Source organism: Oratosquilla oratoria, chromosome 28, assembly GCF_046742065.1.
Source record: "Oratosquilla oratoria isolate Oo_2021 chromosome 28, ASM4674206v1, whole genome shotgun sequence".
Taxonomy (NCBI): Eukaryota; Metazoa; Arthropoda; class Malacostraca; order Stomatopoda; family Squillidae; genus Oratosquilla; species Oratosquilla oratoria.
The window spans coordinates 40,286,413-40,291,412 of record NC_134804.1 but is presented as its reverse complement, the minus strand read 5'-3'; the positions used below and the strand labels follow the sequence as shown (position 1 = coordinate 40,291,412).

General features: G+C 44.4%; 1 protein-coding gene across 1 annotated transcript in view; it reads right to left on the bottom strand.

Moving 5' to 3' along the window:
* Positions 1–5,000, bottom strand: part of Dh31 (diuretic hormone class 2) — a 23,769-nt gene that overhangs the window by 1,780 nt on the left and 16,989 nt on the right. The window lies entirely within an intron of this gene.

Here is a 5,000-nt window from a genome sequence, read left to right as displayed (position 1 = left end):
TGATTTGGCCATCTGAGTACAAAGTCGTTTTTCGCAAAAACATAAAAAAGGACGTAATGCCAAACAAAGGACAAATTTCCTTTAAATGAAAGAATACTCTGAGAAGTACATAATCTTTTTAAAGTGAATACACCTGGTCATTCTCACCAATCCGTTTCATCATACCCCCGCCCTCCCTCCTTGTTTGGGTCAACCTTACGAATAGGTGCTAAACAATTCATTAGTTTTTCACAATGTCCTTCTCCTTCCCCTCCTCCTCCTCCTTCCCCTCCTCCTCCTCCTTCCCCTCCTCCTCCATCCCCTCCTCCTCTTCTTTCTCCTCCCCTTCCTTCTCCTCCTCCTACCACCTCCCTTTCCTCCTCCTTTCTCCTCCTCCTCCTCTCCTTCCTCCTACTCCATTTTTCTTTTTCTTCCACGTCTTAATTTCTTTTCAAATTTTTGCTCTGTCTCTCTTCCTGACTTCGCTTTCTCTTCTTTCCTTCCTTCTCTTTCCTTTTTCCCCCATTTTTCGTTGTCTTCCTTCCTATTCTCTCTTCCTCCTCAACCATTTCTTCTGTCTACTACTATTCCTAGCATTTTCCCACGACCCTTTCAGTTCTCTACCTCCCTTATTTCATTAATCCTACCTCTCTTCCTTTCCTCCCCCCCCCCTAACCGCTTCTCTCTCTCTTTGAAGTGGTCACCTTTGGCAGTGGAACCCCTCTTGCAGCAGGTGGGTGAATGACACCATCGAAGTCCAGCGCACCGGAAGGTAACAGTCCCGAGCGAAAGTTTCGGCGGCCCACTCTGAGTTTTCATGACGCAAAAAACCCAGTTCTTTGTCTAACAACTTTTTTCATCTCTTCAAGAAAATGACCTAACCGTAAGCTAACTACTACATAGAAAAATATGTACTCGACAAAGAAAAAATAATATTGACGATGTGAGCGTGGGTTGGAACCTCTTCTCGTGACTGTATCCCTGAGTTTTCTCCTCCTCCCCTTCCTCCTCCTCCTCCTCCTCCTCCCGACCTCTACCCGATCATTCCGAGACCTTTGCATCGACGTCGATCTCTCCTCGAGGTTATTGCGCCAGGGCCATCTCCAGGGCCGCGCGTTATTTCTCCCCTTCAAGTCTCTCATATTTCCAGCCGCCTCTCTTTCCCCGCACGCGAGCGAGCGAGAAGAGGTGGAGGGAACGAAATAGACAAAGGGGAGGGGTGTGGATGGCTCGGGGATTGTGAACGAGATGGAGTCCTTGATAGAGAGAGAAGGGATCGCGAGGATTCTTTTGCGGTCTCGGTAAAAGAAGGTATATTAGCCTGATTCTATATTGGGGTGGAGTTCTTTAAGCGCTCCACTTTCCCTGGCGAGTTGCCTCGGTCTGGGAAGGAGTTACAGCTTCATAAGGAATATTTTTTTTTTTTTTTACTTTCCTTGTCTTCTTTAATTATTCATGAGTGGATGAAGGGAGAGGGACGCCATCTATTAAAGCGGTGGGAGTAAACCAGCTTCGGTTGTCGGGTCCCTTGCGGTGGAGGCGCTTGGTGTGCCTTGCTGCATTACTACCTGTGACCTGGGTAGTGTGGCTGGGAACGGGGATGGCCCCTCATCCACAAGGAGCCAAGATGAAAGGGAAAATATTTGGGTTATAGGTGGAGGGGTGTTGGAATTTTTTTTTTAGGCAAGAGACAGATTTAAGTCATGAGGGCAGGGGACTCCAAGGAATCTCGGACCCATTCATGGACTTGAGAGAGAGAGAGAGAGAGAGAGAGAGAGAGAGAGAGAGAGAGAGAGAGAGAGAGAGAGAGAGAGAGAGAGAGAGAGAGAGAGAGAGAGAGAGAGAGAGAGAGAGAGAGAGAGAGAGAGAGAGAGAGAGAGAGAGAGAGAGAGAGAGAGAGAGAGAGAGAGAGAGAGAGAGAGAGAGAGAGAGAGAGAGAGAGAGAGAGAGAGTGAGAGAGAGTGAGTGCCGTGTATCACGTGCTGGACTTGTGATCAATAACTGTTACTCTCTCAGTGAGAGCTCGGAGTTCATCTATGGTTCTGTCTATGGGTAATATGATCAGTTGATCACACACACACACACACACACACACACACACACACACACACACACACACACACACACACACACACACACACACACACACACACACACACACACACACACACACACACACACACACACACACACACACACACACGCAAGCACACAAACAAACAACTGCTTCCCCATCTGGGAGGGGTATCGGATTGCAGAGGCTGTGATAGGAGTTCATTCCCCGCCGCTTTTCATCCCTGGGCGGAGAACGAACTCCTACGGCTCATTTAGCAAGCAAGCTCGGTTCCACTACACCAGCAAGCTGGTACTGCGTACAACCCGTGCGCCTGGGATCTTGTGATGGATGACCAACAAAGTTTAATGGAGAAGGGCGAGCGTGGCTATGAGCTATAACAAGGTTCAGGTGTAACGGGGCTAAGATTTAACGAGATTAAGTAGTAACTGGGTTAAGGCATAACATTGCTAAGCTGTGACGGAATCAAGGGGGAAAAAAGGTTAAGCTATAACGGGGTGAAAGCGGAAAGAGGTTAACTTGTAATGGGGCTAAACTCAGACGACTAACGGTATTAACTTGTAACGGGGTTAATATGGAACGGGCTTAAGCCGTAACGGGGTTTAGCTGTTAAAGTAAAATAAATCTGTAACGGGATTAAGGTATTACGGAGCCAAAATGTAACTAGGTCAACTGCTATTGACTGACAGGCCGACTGATTGACTGGCCCGAGCATAGATGTAAACAAGGTTTCCTGTTACATCAACTTGTCATTAGTTAGATACATTTGTTCAACGTTAGTCAGAATAACATCAGCAAAGGGCGTTGCCGTAGCGATGGAGTCCCCTCTACTTCGGCATCCTCCACCTCGGCTGAATGAAATAGATTGGCGCCGATGGCAGGAAGCAAATCTACAGAGCTGTTCAAGATAATAAAGATATATGTAAAGAGATATATATACTGTATATATATATATATATATATATATATATATATATATATATATATATATATATATATATATATATTTAGTGACTGAGTTTGGGAAGGTGTGCGAAAGAAGGAAGTTGAAGATAAATGAGGGTAAAAGTAAGGTGATGAGATGTACAAGGGGAGAGGATGGCAGGAAATCGAAAGTGAGTATTAAGAGAGAGAGATTGGAGGAAGTGGATAGCTTTAGATACTTGGGGGTACATGTGGCGGGATAGGGAAGAGTGGAGGTGGAGGTAGAATGTAGATTGAGAGAAGCAAGTAAATGCCTTGGAAGGATTAAAAAGTGTAATGAGAAAAAGACATTTGGGAATGGATACTAAGAGGATATTGTATGAGGGAGCAATTGTGCCAACAGCACTGTATAGGGCAGAAACATGGAACATAAGAGAGGAAGAGTTTAAATTTGTTTGAGATGAAATGTTTGAGAAGTATGGTAGGGGTTACTCGGCTGGATAGAGTAAGAAACGAGGAGATGAGGAGAGCAGGGGTGGAAAGGAAGTTGGGAGATACGGTTAATGAAAGAGTATTAGGACACATGGAAAGAATGAGCGAAGAAAATTTTCTAAAAGAGGTGTGGAAGGCAGAGGAAGAAGGAGTGAACATGATGGGGCGACTGGAGATGAGATGAATGGTTGGGGTAAGAAGGACACTGAGAAAGAGGGGAATGTCTGTTGAGGACGGAAGGGAGAAGACAAAAGATAGGGGTGGGTGGATAAATGAAACGGCTGTGGATGTGTTGTGTCTTACTGTATTGTTTCTGACCCAGGGCAGTTGGTGAGATGTAGGGATGACTCGTCATCCAGGAGCCAAGAAAAGAGAGAGGGAGGAGTGGTGAATGGGAGTGGAGTATGTATGTGTATATATACATATATATGTATGTATGTATGTATGTATGTATAATATGTGTATTCTGAATTGCAATCGAGCAGTGTGGATTTATTTTTTCTTTTGTTTTCCGTCAGCGGAAGAAAAAGAAAGAAAGAAAGAAAAAAAAAACAATACCGAAATTCCCTCGCCGGCGACCTTTCTTGAAGGAGATTTTTTTTTTTTTTTTTTTTTGGGGGGGGGGTGGGGTGGGGGTGGGGTTAGGAAATGTATTGCCGCATTCGAGGCCCACTTCGGAAAGGCTCGCCTCACTGGTTGTTGATGGCTCGACCGCCGAGACTTGGCGCCGTCGACATCACCTTGAGACCTCGTTACTCCGAATAAGAGCTGCTAATCGGGTCACTGGGTTAGATGAGGAGATTAAACTCCCAGACCAGAGGGTTAGAGGGCCGAGGGTAACTCCTTTAGGTTATTGAGTGAGAGCGGTATCCCCTCAAGTCACAAGGTAAAAAAAAAAAAAAAGATTAGATTAACCACGTTGTACCCAGAGTTCTAACTGTTTTTTGTTAATATTAAGCGTTTCTTATATGTTAGAAAACGCTCATACTCTCATAACTATAAGTCTTATGTATTATCATAATGATAGAATTCGTATAGTATTATGGATAATGTTGGGTTATTATTGAGGGAACTGCTGAGATCAGGTAGCTTAGGATACAGGAGAAGGCAAGACGCTGTCGCTAAAAGACGACCGGCTGTGACCGAGAACGTCACCTTTGCCCCGTGTGCTTTCAGAGCAAGTAGAAGTCTAATTCGAATGCGGTCCGTGTCGTGGGAAGGGAGATGAGAAAAGGACCCGACACAAGACACTATGCAGAGAGACGCAAAAATTCTGGCTATTATTCCGACCTCCAGCCCTGGAAGGTGGTTATTGGTTTTTTTTTTATTTATCTTTTTTTTTTTTATCTAATTCTATTTTATTTTTATCTGATAATTTTGTTTCATTTCACTTTATTTTTATTTTTGTCTTATTCTATTTTATTCTATCCTATTTCATTTTACTATATTCTATTTTAGAGTCATTGTGGCATGTTGAATAACGAACTCGCCCTGCAATTACACCGAGTGGAGGCAAAGAGGTCTGCATAAG